General features: G+C 46.6%; 1 protein-coding gene across 3 annotated transcripts in view; it reads right to left on the bottom strand.

Annotated features, from left to right (window-relative positions):
* The window catches only part of Plxna4 (plexin A4), a 433,053-nt gene extending 429,315 nt beyond the window's left edge, over window positions 1–3,738 (bottom strand). Inside the window, exon 1 of one of the 3 annotated variants that reach the window (XM_013510647.1) lies at window positions 3,657–3,738. The gene's annotated coding sequence lies outside the window, so the exon portion shown is untranslated. Of the gene's footprint in view, window positions 1–2,239; window positions 2,847–3,656 lie in introns of those variants that run through there. The other 2 variants (XM_005377545.2, XM_005377544.2) reach the window with 2 other exon arrangements.
* Window positions 3,739–19,376: the final 15,638 nt, after the last annotated feature.

Genomic DNA, 19,376 nt, shown 5'->3' with positions numbered 1-19,376 from the left:
CTGCTGGCTTGATATTAAAATGAAAGATCCTGAGGTTATGAATACATGGGAAAGGGAAAAGGGGAAAGAGAAAGGCAGAGATATACAGGAGAGAGGCACAAAAAATTCAGGGAGAGCTGCACCCCAACCTTTTGCCCCTGACAGGTGCTGTGAGGGAATGTTTACCTGAGAGGCATCCACTGTTGCAGGAGCTCACTATTTCTGCTGCAAACCATGTGCCGCCGCCATACGCATATGTGGAACCTCCCTGTCTACGCACTCAAAGGGTACGCATGCAGAAATGTGCCAGTTTTTCTACAGCCAGGAAGACAGAAGTAAACCCCACTGTCACACATGGTTGGACAAGTTGACCACATTTGCTCAGATTCTGAGAATCCGTGTGCATCTGGAGTGTGTGACTGTGCACGCATGTGTCCACTATTCTTAAAAAAGAAAATAATGTTTCTTCCCCTGGCTGGGATCTCCCCATTGTGAGAGCTTTGCTTTATTCTGTCTACCCTTTTCAATCAATCAAAGGACAGCTCACACCTCACACAGCGGGGAATACAATCTCCCTCCTGGGGCGTCTGCTCTTCTCCCTAGCCTAGCCAGAAACCTTTGCAAGAGCTGAAAAAAAGTTTGAAAATAGCAGATCTGGAGGCACAAGAAAAGCCCCCTATTTCTGCATCCATCTTTCAGGATTTACATAAGTAACCCAAATTCTGTGCCCAGCATGGAGGCCTCCTTGTTCAAAAGAATATTTGTTCCTTGCCCCTCCCGTTCCGGAAGACTCCCAACATATTTTTTTCCACTGGTGTATTTGTGGGACACTCTGCACACCTGATCTTATATAAAAGGTACAAGCTTATCCCACTTCTTTTGGTCCGGTTGCCTGAAAAGCAACCTCAAAGGGACAGCTAGGGAAACACAGGAGCTTGACTGTATGTATATCCAACCTCTAAATATTATTTTATTTGCTTCTCCCACTCTTCTCTCTGCAACAACTGAGCACCCCAATAAGTTACTCTTAGACCCCAAAATGGGAGCTATGAAAAAGCCCCTTTGGAACTCCCCACCTCCTACCTCCTTCAGGAAAACTTTGAAGATGAGCACCCTGTGAAACTCCAGCCAAGGAGAGAAGGAAAGGAAAAAAATTAGGGAAATAGAAGCTTGAATCCCTGGCTTCTGGACAGCAACTCTGCACTCAGGAGTGGCCAGGCTCTGGAGGATGCTGGCAGAGCCAAGAATGGACACTCCGATGTGGTCATGAGAGAGGGGACTACCACCCTGTGTTTTCCCCTCCTACTTCATTTTCTCAGAGCACGCCTCAGTTGGCATAGGACAGGTGTTAGCCAGAGCCAGGGGAAAGCAGCCCCATGTATCCGGGGAAGGGTAGCAAGATGAGGAAGAGACTGAGTCCTGGATCCCCAAGCCCTCTCTGCTGGCGGTGTCCCAGGGACTGACAATGTGAGTAAGGTCATGTCTATGATGGAGAATCTGACCCGTAACCTCCTCAGACCAGCTACACTCCCTGTGCACTGCGATGCTTAAGCCCCTTCCTCGCTGAAATCCCGGCGCATTCCCTGCAAGCTGTGCCATGCTTCAGAAGGGCGCTTGTGCTGCCTCTTACTGGGGAAACGCAGTGTCTGTTCCACATGCACCGCCCTGCAGAACTGCAGCCCCATCCGCCTATGTGGCCTCCTCCCCGAGCAGCGGGCGGCCACACGCTCCAAAAACCTGTCCGAACCAAATCCAGCAGTGCGTCTACCCTTAAAATCACAAGGTGTCCAAAGGCCACGGAAGAACGATTACACTTGGGCGGGTCTCTGAAGACCTCCCATGACTTTCCCATTTAAAAAAAAAAAAAAAGCTAGGGATGAAAGGGGCTGGAAACTGAAAAATCACTCCCTCAGCCTACCCTGATGGGAGGGAGAACCAGTCATCCACTGAATCCCACCCCGAAAGTCCTGGGTAAGAGAAGTCTTGAGTCCAGGAGTGTGACAGGAGAAAGAACATGGGAAATCCCTGCTCCGGCCGCGCTGCACCTACGACGGTGTCCAGGTGGGACGTGGGCAGGTGCGTGAGCGCAGTGTGTGCCTGTGTGTATTTGTGTGCACGCGCGCGTGTGTGTGTGTGTGTGTGTGTGTGTGTAACCGGCTGGCTCCGGGGCAGCCGAGGACTCCGGGGCAGGCCAGGGTATCTCCGCCTGCGCTGCCCTTGCCGCCCTCCCGGCCCCGCGCCCGGCTGGCCGGCTCCTTACCTGGAAGCGCCGCGTTTCCCTCCTTTAGCGGGAGCGCCGCATTGACACTGCAGATGGTGCCTGTGCCGCTGCCTCTCGCCCTCCTCTGAACGTGTGCGTGTGCGCGCGTGTGGCTGCCTCCTCCAGCCCCAGCCCCAAACGCAAATACTCCACCGAGACACAGGGAAGCCGGGAGCAGCAAAGGAAAACGGAGGGGGCCAAATCAGTGCCTGCGGGGCTTGACAGCTCCTCTTGCAGCGTCCAAGGTGCGCGTAGTGTCCAACAAAAAGGTCGGGAAATGTGGATCGATTCCAGGCACCCCTTTCCTCAACCCAGCCCGGAGCCCAAGCAGCGGCGGCGGCGCCGGCTCTCGGGAGCTGCGGTGGCGACGTGGGGCTGCCCCCCTTCGTCCCCACCCCCGCGGGCTGAATGTCCTTGATGCCAAGCGGGCACGGCGGCGTCACTCCGCGCCGCCCATGCTCGCCCGGCCGGGCCGCTGCCCGGGCTAGGCGAGTGCTCTGGGGACCCGCCGGGGAGCGCTCTCTGCGCTTCTGTGCGCCTCGCTGGGCAGCCGCGGCCGTCCCCCGGCAGCTCGTGGCCAGCCGCGCCGCTGCTGCCCCCGCCCCTGCCGAGGGACTCTCCGGGCAATGCCCAAGGGCCGGGGCAGGGGGTCCGCGGGAGCCGCCGGCTGCTCCCCGGGGAGGCACGGGCCTGCGGCGGCGGAAGCGGGCGCTGCGGCGGCCGAGAAGTCGGCCGCTGTCCGAGCCGGGCCTCCCGGGCGTGCCCCCGGCCCCCCCGCGGGCCGCTCGCAAAGTTTGCAGGGGGCAGGGAGCGGGGCCGCCGCTGGCTCGGCCGCCGCCGGAGCTCCCGGGCTGCCTGCTGCCGCCGCGGCTCGCTGCTGCTGTGCATTGAAGCCCGGCCAAGCGCTGCAAAAACTCCAGCTGCCTGGCGCTCTCTGGGTCCTCCTCTCCTCCCTCCCGCCCTCCCCGCTTCCCTTCCTCCCTCCCTCGCCTCCTCCACTCCCCTCCTCTCCCGCAGCCCGCCGCTCCCTCTCTGGCTCGCTCTCGCTGGCTCGGAGCTCGCGGCTGCACAGAGACCGAGGGAGAGCGGCCGGCAGAGGGGGCAGGGGGCGCCTCCCCTGGAGCTCACACCCGCAGCCGCCGGCTCGCCCGCTCTCCGCGCGGACGCTAGCCCACACTCTCCTGGGTTCCCCTCCGCCTGCCCCAAGACACCCTGGCAGTGCCAATGTGGGGCACAGGGGCGAATACATGGTGACTTGAGCTGCAGTGCGCGCGCTTAGAGTAAAGCACACTCGGCCTCCCGAGAAGGAGAGGACATGGGCGCGAACGGTCAGAGGGACCCTCAGGTGTTCAGAGCTGACACCCCCACGCTGAGGCCAAAGTATACATCCACTCCTAATCAGAATGACCACACATACCCATGATGGCACCTCTGCGGGGCAACCGAAGAGGCCAGGACCAAGGACAGAAGGACTGCACCAGGCAGCGTGAATGCCCCAGCGCCCTGGAGCTCGCTGGGTAACCTGATCTGTCTGTCTGTCTGCACAAAGAGGCTGACCTGGCTGTGCTCTTTTCTGAAACCCTAGATCCCAGACCACAATCCAGACGGATAATGCCCGCATCAGGGGAGTTTCAGTAGCCCTAAGAAAGAAATCTCAAGGTTGTCCTGGTTTAGACAGCCATCTGTCAAAGAGGAAATCCATGAGGACAGGAAGTGGATGGCAATACTTAGGAAACCTCTGCACAGCCCACCCAATGTGCCTCGCTGGTCAAAAGAAACCTCAGGATGCTACCTTATTTACTCACCTGACTGCATATACCTCCCTCATGGCACTCCTACAGTAGTTCCCCATGGGCACCAATCAAAAATGGCCTGCTAGAGGAGCCCACCGTTTTTGCCCCCACCCACCTCTTCAATTTAACTTTTCTTCCCACCCAGCAAGCCCCTCCCCACTTACCCTCCCCTCCAAACATCTGGGAGCCTTCCTATGGGGTAGAAATGATATCCACCAGCATAAATTTCTACATCTTCCTATAGTGATTATATTTTTGTAGAAATCACAGTTGCAAACTGGAAGACTTTGAAATAATCTTTGGGGTGACCATAGCCCTGAGGCCAGAAGCACCTGTGGGTCAGGCTGGGCTCACCCCCACGGGACCTTATTGAAACTTCACTCTCGCTGATGAGGAGGAAATGAATCAAGCTGGAGTGGAAGGCAAGCAGACATTTGAGTCTTTGGTTAAAGGGTATCCAGGAGACAGTGCGGAGCCCCATTAGTCTCTGGTCCTCTGCTGAGTACTGCACGACCCAGAAAGCAGCAAGGATTATCATATTAGCTTAAGTTAAAACATTGATCTGGCTCCTCTCTTCTTAGCCTGGATCCCAGACTTCAGATAAAGCACACAATATCAAGTTAGTTTCAGAAGTCAAAGAAACACACAATAAGATAACTCAATGCTGCTGCCGCTTTGACATTCTTCCAGGGCTGAGAATGCTTCAGGGCCTAAGGTCTGTCTATACAGGACAGGGACTCGCATGAGGCTGGCAAGGCACCTGATGCAAAGTCAAAGGGGATCCTCACCTCATCTGGATAAAGCAGGCCTCACACACCTTGTCCTGCTTCCAGGGGTTGCCTCTAAAAGCACCACATGGGACCATCATAGGCTGTGTCCAAGAGTCCCAGGAAAGCCCTAGTGGATTGCTTAAGGGATGTGGTTCAATAAATGCAGAAGGGAGGATCTTCTCAAATGTCTGCTTGCCACTGGGCTTTCAGTGCCTGCCATAAAAATGTGCAAGGGAGGAGGAAGTGCAAAAATAGCTCTGCCCCGCTTCTCAGTCAGTCATTCCAGCATGTATTTTAACACCATATGACTCTTCTCTGCCCCTTGCAACATGAGTATGCATGTGTGCATGCGTGTGTATGTGCCGCACATGCATGTGTGTGTGAATACAGCTGAGAGCACCACACCCATTTTCTGATAGATGAGCCAGAAGTCAAAGACCATTCTTTTTCAGAGGTGGCAAATAAAATGTTTATTATTCTTTATCTCCTGCCTAGCAGGTTGTGTCATTTATTTTCATTCAGGGGAATGAATGCCATGCGGTGTCTGAAGAGTAACACAGAGCCAAATGGCAGAGAGCAAGCACGCAAAAAGCTGGACCAACAACAGGCAGGTGAGGAGTTCCACTGGCTCTCCTGTTCTCAGTGGGGTGCCACCGCACACTACCTTGCCTCCCTTTCCCTGTCCTGAACAGCACAGAGAAAGGCGTCCCTCAGGGACAGCTACAGCAGAGCATCCTTGGCAGGAAGAGAAGGAAGGCCAAACTTGCCCCAGCATGGGGCTTGATGACAGCTCATTGGATCTTCTCACCCAAGTCTGAAGACTGGCTTCAGGGGATGAGTAGGGTCACGACACTGGAGGCCCCAAGAGCTGCATCCTACTCCTGGCTTGGCACTGATCAGCATCACTCCGGGCAATGCCCAAGGGCCGGGGGAGCAGGCCACATGCTCCCAATGAGACTCCGTCTCTCACCTGCCACATTACCTCTTACAGTTATAGCAACACCCAAAGGGGACACAGGAGACATGATCTGTTGGGGCTTTGAAACTCTCAGACAAGTGCAATACACACATAAAGGAGTTACCACTACTTTTCAGATGGACATACATTTTTGTGAATTGATACAATGCAACAAGAGTGGGTCCTCTGCTTTCTTGACTTCTATGTGAACAGACCCTGTGGAAAAGGCAGCAGTATATAATGGTTCAAAGCATGTTTCTGCATTAGGTCCCGGTCCTTTAGCTCTCTCACCTCTGTCCAGCCCCACCTGGTGAGGGGCAAAGAGTTGCGAAAGGCCATCTAGCTGTTTCCTGCTGACAACAGTCTCTGAGTCATCCACTCCTCCCCTAGCCTGCTGGTGAAACTGGGCAGGTCACTGCCGGGCCCCATGGCCACAAGAGGGAGAAGCGAATGGCGTATTGCTTCCTAGAGTCCTGTTCCTCAGGAGGAGGTGGGGAGGGGGTTGTGGTTTATGGCCAGATTTGGGGAAAAAAACATATGGACTCGCCTCTCATGGATTAATAAAAAGATCAGATTTAATAGGAGAGAGAAGAAATTTTTTAAGTTTTCTTTCGTTTAGCTACCACCATTTTATTAGCCTAGGAACAGAGCTGCTATTTACGTTGATAAAAGCCAGATTTGCTCGTTAAACAAATCACCGGAGCCTGCTGGTGCTATAGGCAAAAATTCTCCCCCTAAGTGCTGCCCCTTGGCTGGGTCTCCTAGAGTGCACGGGAGAAAAACCTCAGGCCTTCAGCTGCTTGAAAACCTACATTGTGGCGCCACCTGCAGGAGAGCAGAAATATCGACGTTATCCCAAATCTGCAGAGAATAAGAAGGAAGAGTCTCCCTCAGAGTAGCCGACAAAAGGGTCCCAGCTGCCCAGTGGCCCATACTTTCCAGATGTCTCCCAAACGGTGTGGTGGCCCTCAGTCTGCACCCTCCTCGGAAGCTGCCATTTCAAGGTATCTGTTTGCAACTCTACAGAGTTTCAGTTCATTCAAACAAACATTCTTTTCTCACTTTCCTTGGGGGTTCAGTAAGTCTTTAACTCAGGGTTCTGTCTGCAAGACATAGGACCATAAAATAGTAACAGAGGGCAAGGAAGTGACTCCTGTTGGAGGAGAACGTGGGGAGGAACATGCCATGATTGCAAGCTGGAGCTTGACCATGCTGGCTGGATATTCGTATAGACCCAAACTACCCCGGGCTGCACTAGCCTGGGGGTACAAGTGAGGAGTCAGACATGAACCTCTCAGTCTCAACCCTAGCCTCTTCTGCTCATCCAAGACTTTGGCCACCACTGACAACTCCCTACCTGTCGCCTCCAAAGATGTCAGAGACCCCTTCAGTGGCTGTGCTTAGGAACTAATCTAACATCTTATTCTCATGGGTCTCCTCATTGTGCCCACTGCCCCTGCGTCATTTGATAGAGGGACACCTGGGCAGCATCAGCAATGTGGTGTCCTCCTAAGAACTCCTCTATCCGGCTATGATGCTGCACTCTGCCGCTCTGCTGTGGCTTCCTGGGTCACACTGGGAGTTCGTGCCAAGGCGGGGAAGACTCCACCCCCACCTCGACCACGTGCAGATATACACAAAAACACACACTGCAGATCATGGACCTCTGGACCCCAAAACAGCTCCCATGACTCGCACAGTCCAAATCTTTCTCCCTTCCCCCCACACCATTCACTACCCCCACAGCAAAATTCTTCCTTCTTTTTCAGCTAACAATCTTTTTACTTGCAGACATCAAAAGTTAGAAGATGAAATGGGGCAAGGGAAAATGGGAGTTGTAAGAGCCCTACCTGCCTCCACTGCCAGAAACAGCAGAGTCTCAAATCTGGCCAGAAACATGTCACTATGAAACATTTCAGTATAAACGCTGACCCCTCCTAGGAGTTCAGTCCCAGGAGACGCAAGGTACCACAAGGAGCCTGAATCCTAAGTATTGGGCAGTTCATGACTCCCACAGGAAGCTTCCATCTTGGCACCGCCTACCTCACTTACTAAGTAGTTTAAGTGAGACACTTGGCCCCCTCTGACTGGATGGAGTATAAATAGCACAAAGACCCCAGTGTTTTCTTCATTGTAATGAGGATGGGTTTGTGCTAATAGGTTGAGAGCTTTGGTCCGGTAACTTACAAGATGGTTACTGGGTGGTCTGAGAGTACAATCCTTTCTAAGCAACTGTGGCAGGCACCCTCCAAAACAGCCCCAATGATCTTCACCTACTGCTCCTCGTGCCCTTGTTCAGACCCCTCCCATACTGAGTCAGAGTTGACTCAAGTGAGCAAGAATCTACTATAGGAGTGACGGTGTGTCCAAGTTTGGGTCAAAAAAGATGTTGCTTCCAGCTTGTTCTCCTGGATCATTTGGAGCTGTCCGTGGTAAGGAACTAAGTTCACCCACCAACAACCACACCAGCTTGCTAGCCCCTTGACATAGCAAGTACAATGACTCTCAGAGAGGAAATCATTTGCGTGGCCTCATTAGCCTCTTCCTCTTATTATTTGAGCTCATTTGTCTTTAGAATTTCTTGGACAAGGGAGAGATGGATTGATGCATGATGTTCCTGTGCTAGGCAGGACTGGGCAGCAGTACATGTGTTAGGAACTGCCTTTGGGGCTCTGAGATTAAGCTTCTTAACACATCTCAAGGTGTTAAGTAAAAATGAGAAAACCGAGCCACGGAGCTGGAAAGCATCAGCATACAAAACACTCAGGCCCAGCACTCACTTGAAGTGGACTGCCATCAGTTCCAGAGTGCCAGGGATCAGAGACATACAGGGGGATGTAGAAGGCATGCCAGATCTTGTTAATTTTAATGAGCTGTCTGGTTCTTGCCTCTGACAGAGAGCCTTCTGCAGGCAAGTTTGAGTGTGACTCCATGGTGAGACCCCTTTTGTCTGCAAAGCACCAATACCTAGGGGATAAAATGAGTCCTTGTACCTGATCCTGACCCTCAGCACATAGCAGGGCAGGAGGGAGGCCCAAGGACACTTCTCTTAATAGAACACACAGGAAAAAGAGACTAGAACCAAGACTGGAAGCTGATGTCCAGTTTTCTCTCGCCATAATTCTCCATGAGAATCTCTTTGCATTGCCTTCTTTCCTTAACCTTCAGCGGCTTCTACATAACTCAGTAGTGCCCAAGAATCATCATTAGCACCAAGGTATGCTTACAGGTTAAGAAAAGAGAGGAAGAGATGGAGAAAAAAAGTACAAAGGAAGGAAAAAAAAGAAGTGCCTATCCTGCATCAGAGTAGAAAGAGCCACAGACGATTACCTCGGGGAGGTTCCTGGGATGGTGCTTAGGCCCAAGGTGACCTCTTCCCTCTTTAATATTTCCCTCCACAACTGTAGCCTAAGCTCATTCTTGGAGCTCTATTCCCTGGTCAGGCCCCATTCCCTTTCCTCAGACTTGTAAGGGCTTGTTCCCAAAACACCCCTTTTGACTAGAGGTTTTGAAAATGTGAATACATGCCTCTCAAAGCCCCCAGACCATAGTGGTATGTAGTAGTATAGAAGAGTTAGGGAGAGCTAGCCAATGATACCCATCTCTCCTCAACTCTTCATTCAGTGATGACATGCAAGTAACCAAAGTCAGCCCTTGTGAAAATATTTACATAATGATAATCAGCACATACTACAAATCAAGACTCTTAATTTTGTTTAGAGTCTGTTATTAAACATTTCCCAGGACACCATTGGAAGGGTCAGTAATAGGGCTGAATAAGATGGGTTAGCTCAAATCAGGCCTGCCCAGATGGCCAGGTGACTCTACATGTAAACCCATCTGTATTCATCTGTTTTCTGGTATGGTAATAAAATACTTGAAGCTGAGTAATTTTATACAAAAGAGATTTATTTATCTCACAGTTCTAGAAGTTGAGGGCTTCATAGTGGATGTCGTACAATCAAAGGCATACAAAAAAGGAGAAATTATACTGCCAAACCAGAAGCCAAAGAGATTGGGGAATAGCCAGGTTTTTCCCTTTTTAGCAACCTTCTTGCAAGAACTAACTCAAGTGTTCCATGAGAATTAGCCTAATCCTTCCCATAGGTATGTCCCAATGACCTAAAGTCTTCCCATTAGGCTTCTCTCTTAAAGGACACACTGCCTTTACCACTGCCACACTGAGAACCAAGCCCTGAGCTCCAACACTTGAGAACCAACGCTGCAGTTCCCCAGGGAACACACTCAAACCATGCATATACAAACCATATGCAAACCATGCATATACATACCTGTATAGGTAAGAACATATTCTTCTGTATACTTAAATATGCAAATATATGCACATTTGCATATGATATATTTGCATATTTAAGTATATGATATATTTGCATATTTAAGTATACAGAAGAATATGCTCCTATCTATACAGGTATGTATATGCATGAAACATTTTGAAAGGATGCACAGAAAACGTTTAAAGCAGAAACCTCAGAATGGGAAACAGGTTATACATATTTTATTGTTTTACAGTATATCCTTTGTTCTCTTTGACATTTTACCATGTGCAAGTACTATATTCTCCATTTTTTAAACAGCTCGTTAAAAGTGAACAAAAAATACTGCTGCTAAAAGCATCTTCATCACACCACCAGTCCTCTGCTCTCTCACTTCTCAAAGCCAGCCAACCACTCCTCCACCCCATCTGTATCATATTCTGACTTGCCTTTGTTCTAGTTTCCTACTCTGTGTTCCATGCCGCTACTCTTTTATGAGCTGCTATGGAGGTCACACAGCAGCCAGGCTGCCCTGGCATGGTGGGGTAAATGTCACAGAGAATGAGTTTCCATCTCTCATTTCCTAAAGACCAGCCAGCAGCCCATTTGGCCTAAAGATTTCTCTTCGGCAGAGATTGGTTAGAAGAGGACTCCACAATGTTCTAGGACATCCTTTCCATGCTAAAGCAAATCATGTTAGATCAAAGCAAAAGAAATATTCTTCTATATGAGGGTAAGTAAACCAATGACAACTAGCACCCAGAGATAATACAGGTACAAAATATGATTATTATGAAATATTTAGATATTAACAGGAGAAACTTCCATATTGGTATTAATCTTATTAGAAACTGTACAAAGACAGGTGAAGGAAGACTAGAGACAGGCAAATGTCATTCTCATTTTTCAAAATCGGAAAATAATGTAAGTTTTGTACAACAAATGAGCATGGACCAAAAATGGATCATTGTATCAGTAAAAGGGAAGAATTTGGTTGATGATTTAGAGAAGGATGTGTTGGCCTCTAAGAATAAGACAGGAATTGTTTGGGGCTGCTGTAATGGAGTACCATATACTGGGTGACTTACACAACAAATATTTTATTTTTATAGTTTTAGAAGTTGGCTGGGGATGTAGCTCAGCAGCACAAGCACCTGCCTGGGCAGCTCAAGGTCCTGAGTTCGATTCCCAGTACCCCCTACAAAAAGTTGAAGTCTGAGATCCAGATGCCAGCATGGATGGGTTCTTCATAATGGCCCTCTTCTTGGTTATATCCTCACACAGCTATTCTTTGGTTCATGCATAGAGCTGTCAATTTTCCCTTCTCACCCACAACATCAATCCTGTCATAGATGGGAGTTTCACTCTCAAACCCTCACCTAAACTTAATCACCTCCCAAAGACTCCATCTCCGACACCTGCACACTGGGGGTGGAGGCTTATTAACCATGTGTATTTAGGAGAGACTGTAACATTAAGTTCATAGCAATTACAAAGAATAAACTTTGTTAGGTTAGTCTCAGTCCATAATTTGACAAGGCTGTGAGGGGTGTATGTAAGAGAGAATATCTAAATTGCATCAAGGCATTTGAAAGACTTTTAAATAAAATCTTCATAGAACAGGAAGCAATGTGGGCTGGTGGATTAATTGACTCAGTGGTTAAACCCCTGAGATTTTCATTAATGCATCAAAGACAACATGAAGGAAGGCTTTCTTGGGATATGTGTCAGAGCTCTGTTCCTGGACAATCAGTTCAACACACTTACTAATGACTGGATAAAGATAGAGGACACATGGTCATCAAATTTGTCTATGACTACAGTAAAATTAAAATATTAAATGTAAGTATTTACAATCTTTCTCCATCCTAAAAAGGAAGGAAACTTTCTTTGCTTCATAATGGGCATTTTCAATGGTAATTGGACATTTTGGCACTGAACTGGGGCATCATACTGAGGATTAAAAAAGTAAGAGTTTAACAAGTTTATATTTGAAAATGTAGGGAGCTCTTCAGAAAGAAAAAGGATGTTGGTAGCAGGAGGAAGTGTGAGGCTGGAACCAGGGAGGGAAGCCGGGGTGAGGATGAGGGTAGTCAGGTAGGAAGAAGGCTGTAAAGACAAGGGAGCCGGGGGAGTCCTGACCAGCAGTCACAAGAAGGTTTGTAGGAACTCTTTTGGGGCATATGATGTGCTCCTCCCTTTCAGTGGCTCTTCAAGAGCCATCCATAAAGAGCTCTGTAATTTTTCAATGCTTTTGAGTTGATCTTGCATTTCTTTTGGGTACATCATGGAGTTGCAGTGGATCTTAAGGAAGAAGCATATGCTATTCAAACTACAAGTATTTGTATTCAAAAGCAACTTTGAATGCTGAAGCTATGGGGAAGCTTTAACAAAACGAAGTGTGGTAGGGATGCAACCAAAGTCCTGTATATAGGTATAAAGAACAGTTTTGCAAATACAGAACCAAGGAGCTTGGTGATCGCCTTGAAAGCTCAATATGAATCAAGAGAAAGATGCTTCCAGGTTCAATTGTCATCACAAGGGACATTAATGGGGAGTGGAGTCCCAAAGGAAAAGGTGACTGTGCCACTCGACTTGAGTGGTGTACCTGCATTATTACACACAGCACAGGACCCTTGCCTTACAATAAATTTGAGAGCCTTCAGAGGACAGTGGCTCAAAAGGAAATTAAAATGTTGTTGTATTTGAAAGAATCAAAGGATCTGATAATGTTCAACTTCGAGAAATTGAAACTCAGAGGAACATGACAGCTTCCAACATTTGAGAGGTTGCCAAGGGGAAGAGTTGCTACACTAGCTTTTAACTTTAAGATATGGAAGTAGGATCAATGAATGAGATTTATCTTATATAGAGCTATTTTGGCCTTGATATAAGGAATATCTAATAGTCAGAGCTCTCTAGAGACAAAACAGATTTCTGTAGGTGATAATGAGGTCTCTACCACTTGATGTGTTCAGGAAGGAACTTAAGTGAAGGTTAGAATTTAGATTAAGTGACCGCTGACATCACTAAGGATCTGAAACTTTCCCTGCTTTATACTTGCTATTGGGACTTCCACAGTGCCATAGGCTTTCACTGACTCAGTAGATGTTTATTGATTTGAGCTGGAATGCTTTTGAGGTAACTTCTAGGGAAGATGAATAACATTCTACCGAAGGCCATCGCAGAGGAGGGAAGTCAAAGATGAAGTCAGAAACAAGAGTCAGGGCTCAAGAGTGAGACAAACGGAACAAGTAGGTACAGAACTCAAAGCCTGCCTCTTCCCCTGCTGTTCTGCATACCTCATTGAGCGGGTATACCATGCTCTGCCCAGGCTTGGCATGATCATTTTCCCACTAGATACTCCTATAACTTGAGGCTCTGCTTTTTCATTTTTTTCTCACTGTTTTTCTTGTTTTTGTTTGTTTGTTTGTTTGTTTTCTGGTACCAGAGATCGAACTCATGACCTCGTGCTTGCCAGGCAGGTGCTGTGCTGCTGAGATAAATCCCCAGCCCCTCTCATTGTTTTTCAAATCTGCCTTCCATTTCACCCTCTCCAGGGCCCCTAGTCTTTCTTTGATGTGGTCCTGGATTGCTTTTGTCTTCCTTTTCTATAAGTGGTCTTTCCCTTTTCCATGGAGATCCTTTCCATTCCTCCATTTCTATACCCTTTAGGCTCAGAAGCTTTCTACAATAAAGACCTGAAAACCTTCATGTCTGAGAGACATTCTCAGGTATGGATGCCACCTTGGGTGGTACCATCTCATCCCAGGTACCATAAACCTAAGGGGGTGTGGATTTTTTTTCCTACACCTAAACACACTGTGGACATCTGACAAACTATAAACAACTACTGCTCTTTCCTCCACTAGTTTATCTTAAGTGACCCAAACAATAGCATCTCTACCCTGGGAGAAATTATTCCATCATCAGATGCATCTCTCTGTAAAGGAATGTGTATTTTGTTCTTCTTTCAGAGTTCCAAATTTTCATTCTGAATATCCCTTTAGCATTCCTAACTATGCTTCCTCCATGTTGCAGTCAGTATTATTAATGTCATCATTTTCTTCGCCTGCTATCAAAACTGAACCATCCCATCTTTTCCTCCCTAGTGACTTTAACAATATATTTCAGGCATGGCCATCACCTACCTTCCTACTTCTTCATGCTGATTAAGGCAATAAACCTACAGGGAGAAAGAATATATCTTGGAAGGAAGGAAGGAAAGAAGCAAGCAAGCAAGCAAGAGAGGGAGGAAAGGAAGGAACGAGGGAAGGAGGGAGGAAAGAAAAGGAAGAAGTAATAAAATAATGATAATAATAACAAAATATTTTCCAAAAACCAAAACAGACATCATAGATCTTCATGGGACTGTAAAAATATGTTTATTTTTATATTTCTTTATAAGTATAGAGCAAAATATGCCAATGGATATTTGGTGTAATTCATATCATGTTTAGAATCACTCACTCACAAAAAGCCATATATGGGCTGCCTACCATATGGCGTTGGGCTGAAGATCAAAGCTGTTCCAGCCATGGTCACTACCCCTAGGGATTTTCAGGTGAGTAGAGGCCAAAATAGTGAACTAATAAGTCTAGTAGTATGCTGTTGATGATAAGATATAAGTATTTGCCCATCTGTAGGAGACTGCAAGGGAAAGGCTGTCATTCAGAAAGAATTTCTTGATTCTGATCAATATACCATATTCAACTTGCAATTATTCTTTTTGTAATTATGTGTCTTCTTTTACAATATTTTAGAAACTAGGTTCATCTCAATAACCAGATAGATGTTCTTCTACATCAAAATTTTAAATTGTAGAGCACTGATAACACTATGATCAATTGATTGATTAGCAGTTTGCATAGAAAGCTGATTACCTTTTAGTATCCCCATTTCATAAATACTGAAATATTCCCATTGGAAACAAACCCAAAGACTCAGATGAGCAGGTGCCTCCGATCCACTCATCCTTGCATCTGTTCATTTGTTACATAACAGTGTTCTGAGCTCCAAAGATATGGCAAGCATTGCTATGGGTGCTGGAGACAGTGAAGCTCATGAAGGACAAGGTTCTTGCTCTTGTGCAATGCACATTCTGAGCAGAAGCAAGAATAATCAGGTTAAATTCATTTATTCATTCATTCATTCATTCATTTCAAGCTGTGCTAAGTTCAGTGAAAAAAATAAAATCGTAGTGTGGTGAGGTGTGGAGGTACACAGAATAGGAAAACCTTTCCTGGGATAATACCCCTGAGCTGAGACATAAAGGACAGGGAGTGTATTAGCTTTTTTATTGCTGGTACAAAATACATGACACCTGACACTTAAAGGAGGAGAGGTTTAATTTGGCTCATGATTTGAGAGGATTCAGTCCATTGGTAGCGGAGTCCAAAGCAGGAATACCATTGTGGAAGAGTATGGTAGAACAAACATGCTTACTTCATGGCAACAAGGAAGCATATCAGAGGAAAAGCCAGAAAGGAAAAGGCCAGGTAGCAGGGATCAGATACAGTTCCCAAGGTTCTGTGTCTCTGACTCACCAGACACACTCAGAATTATGCTTTACTAATCTGCTACACATAGTTTAATCCAGCCAAGTTGACAATTAAGCCTAATGTACAAGGAGCTAACAAGGTTCAGGAAACAGCAAACAGAGAAGAGACTGCACAAAGAAGAAATTATGCTTGGTTCTAAGGCAGACAAATTTTGGGAACCATGAAAGCCTCAGTGTGGACAGAACTACACAGGTGAATGAACGGAATAAGCCATTATGTACACACAAAGATGCACACAATAATATAACTGAGGAAGATAAAATATAAAAGAGAAACTTAATCATAGCTCTAAAAAGATCTATGGGTCATGACTTCATATACCACATGGACATAAAGCCTTATTCCTGAAAATTACTACACAGACTAAACACAGAGAAAACTGAGGAAATGAACTGAAGAAAGAAGATGCCATTTGAAATAGAGGCTATCAGGAAGATTTTATCTGCAAGTAACAAAACACTCATTTGGCTGCTTAAACATTATAGGCATTTTACATCTCATGAGCAGGCTGGAGGTAGGTGGCCTCTGGTTCAGAGCAGGGACTCAGTGAGGTGACCAGGAACCACACTCTTCCTACTTTTTCCATGCCTCATCCTTAGCAAGATGCCCTTTCACCATTAGACTTGTTTTCACAAGGCTATAAGACAGCTGTCCAATCATCATGTCTAAGACACGAAGAGAGGTGTTCTCTGGAGGGGTTTCATGCTAACAAGTGATATCTCTTGAAAACCATGTATCTGGCTGGCCGGAATGATTTACATGGCCACTCCAAGTTGCAAGGGAAGCTGGGAAAATGAATGGCTAGCAAAGAGAAATGGGATTATTAGGTTTGATTTGGATCAGTCAAGATTCAGAGGCATCCTCTGAAGACACAATCTACTTGCAAGTCTTGGCATAGAAGCGAAATGGAATGGTAGGCCCTGGGAACCTGGGGCTGCATGGGAGGGAGGAAAGCAAGAGGGGGAGGTACTGGAGTAGAAAGACCCCAGATCTGCAGATGAGTTACAACCCCAGCTCTCAGCAAATCACTAAAACAATTTCAGCCCCAGATCTTTGTCTATAAAATGGAAGCAACAACACCTACGTGTCAAGTGGGCTGTGAAGAACGGAAATTGCCAGAGTGGGTTGTGAGCACCTAGCATCTGCCCACCACTCCATGCGGATGCAAGGAGAAAGTATAACTTCTGTCTCTATTTTTGTCATGCTTTTAAAATACATACAGTTGTGCATATATTATAATATACATAACACATTACAATAGCATATATATAACTCATAAATAAATACATGTACATATGCTGGGAGTGCTCAAAAAATTTACTCATAAAGACCCATTTCTTTAAGTTTAGAAACACTTTTTAAAGATTATAACACATATGAAATACTTAGCACATGACTGGGTGCATATTGGGGCCTCAAAAAAAGGTTGTCTCTGTTCTCCTTTTCAGATGTATAAGTATTACAATTTTTAATGGCAAGGACAGGCATCTGTCACAGTCCCTTCTAACTCTGCTCAAAAAAAGCTACATGTCATGTGCTTTTTTTGGCATCTAAAATCCGTCTCCCAGAAAACAGGATTACAAGTGCTGTATCATACAAACAGCTCCCAGGAGCCATTATCTATCATGAGGCTTTCCCAGCCCCGAGTGCCTTCCCCTCTTCTCACCTGCTGCCCATCTTTTTTTTTTTTTTTTTTTTCCTCTGGGGGGGCATTTTTAAGAAGAGGTACACAAGGCCAAGGCAAAGAGGGAAAGCAGAGCCAGCCAGGGAGGTGACCTGCCGGCACAGAAAGTGAAAGGCCCTTCTGGGAGGGAAGTCTTGAAACTCAAGATCTGGGTATTATCCATGCAATTCATTTCTCCCTGGGAGCCCTACCTCCCATTAGCACAGACAAATGAGAATTGCCGGTATCTGCTTTCCATGTGCCCTCCTTTTTCTCTGCAGGTACTCAAGGCACTTTAGGAAGATCATCGCTTTCTTCCTCTCAGCATCAGCTCTGCAGTGAGCAAGAGACAAAGGTGGGAGTGAGGCGCAGGTAGAGAAACAGAGTCACAGGTGGCACAGTAGCTCAGCTAGAATAGGCCCAGGAGTCCTAACAAGTGGTCCAAATCACTTTTCTCATTAAAAGCACAAAGATATAACCCACTTTATAAATCTGTGGCCCTTGTATATATAATATCCTTCAACATCAGGTATGCATGCTGTGGCGGCATTGTTCATTTATTTAATTTAACCTTTTTTTTTAGTCCAAAAAGCTTTTAGGTTTGCCTTTAAAACCCCACATTAAATTCTCACTTAATGATTTGACTGGCTCCCCTTTAGCTCCTTTAAATGAAGTGCCGATAAAGGAATAAACTTGCTGAAGAAATAAGAAAGACTCCTCCAGAATGCTATAGTCCTTTATGCAGCTGCCGTCCAGGCTGAAGGCCCTCACATGAATTGAGAGATAATGCTAATGGAATTACACATTGTGACTAGATCAGGGGCTGCCACAGGAAGATAAATACCACAGCAAGGCTAAGGCATTTAATCAAAAATAACCCCCCTCCGTGTCTTTTTTTCCCCCTTTTGTATAGGAGAAAACTCAATCCCTCCCTCGGTTTGCCACGACTATCACACCACTTGCCTTGATGCTGCCTTTCAAGTGAGGAGGTCCCACACATATCTGAAAGCAAATTAAATTAGTGAGTGCCCCATCCCACCTATGTTTATGGTGACACAAGTGACACCGTGGCAAATGTCTCAGAAGATAAACCATATGTGAATTAATTTCTGGAGATGATATAGCACTTATCTATTTTGTTTAAGCTCAATTTTAACAAGATAAAATCACTAGGCCCTGCGATCTGCCGGAGGTGAGGCTGTTTACTTGCACAATTGACATGTAATGTGGGCTCTGGTGGAATGTAAATTAGCATGTGGCAGCTGGCAGTCGCCTCCTTTCCCTGCCTACCCTGGCTCCAACCTGTTTGGGTTAGTCACACCCTCAGAAAACAAGTCTGAGGTCTCACTCAGGGAAAAACAAAAAATTACCCATATCATGGTAATTTGTTATCTTTTGGAGCTCTTGGTATGTCCTAACTCATTAAAATTAAAAGCAAGGCAGTGACACCTCCCCAAGTAACCAGTGCCATCCTGGGTATATCATTCAGAGCTTGCTTTTTCAACTGACAGAAATGGATTCTTCCTGCCTCTCTCAGGCAAAGATGGAACTTACTGAAAGAACATCAGGGACTTAAAGTGGAAATCCAGCAAAGCCATCCTATAGGAACAGACTGGTTACAAAGTGGCCTTCACATTGACCTACCCTCTCCAAAGGAACAAGGCTCCAGGAGAGTAGACCAATGGATTGAGTCTCAGGCATGCGTCCACCCCTGGCCTGGCTCACTGGAGACAGAAGGAGGGTCTGGTCTTTCATGTGCCAGAGATAAAAACAAGTACCACCTGCCATGGGAGTTCCACACAAAAGAAGATACCCAAGAAGAGAGATCAGCTGCTTATACAAAGAGGCTGAGTGAGGGGGTCATCACAAGTGACCAACAACTGCTATACCAGGGCCAAGAAAAGCACACTTAGTCTGGGCACCAGGTAGGAGGCAATTTGCAATAGAGCACTGGATGATGAAGCAGGAGATCTAGACCTTGGCTTGGATGCAACACTAGGCAAGTCCATTTCCTCCTGCCCTATCATTTCGGATTCAACTGTGCTCCCCCCAAGTCATGGTAAAGTCCTCATCCTCAATACATCAGAATAGGAGCTTCTTTGAAAATGAGATATA

Source organism: Chinchilla lanigera, unplaced genomic scaffold (assembly GCF_000276665.1).
Source record: "Chinchilla lanigera isolate Chin_1 unplaced genomic scaffold, ChiLan1.0 scaffold00009, whole genome shotgun sequence".
In the NCBI taxonomy this organism is placed as follows: domain Eukaryota; kingdom Metazoa; phylum Chordata; class Mammalia; order Rodentia; family Chinchillidae; genus Chinchilla; species Chinchilla lanigera.
The sequence above is the reverse complement of the archived record's forward strand: the minus strand, read 5'-3'. Positions and strand labels throughout refer to the sequence as shown.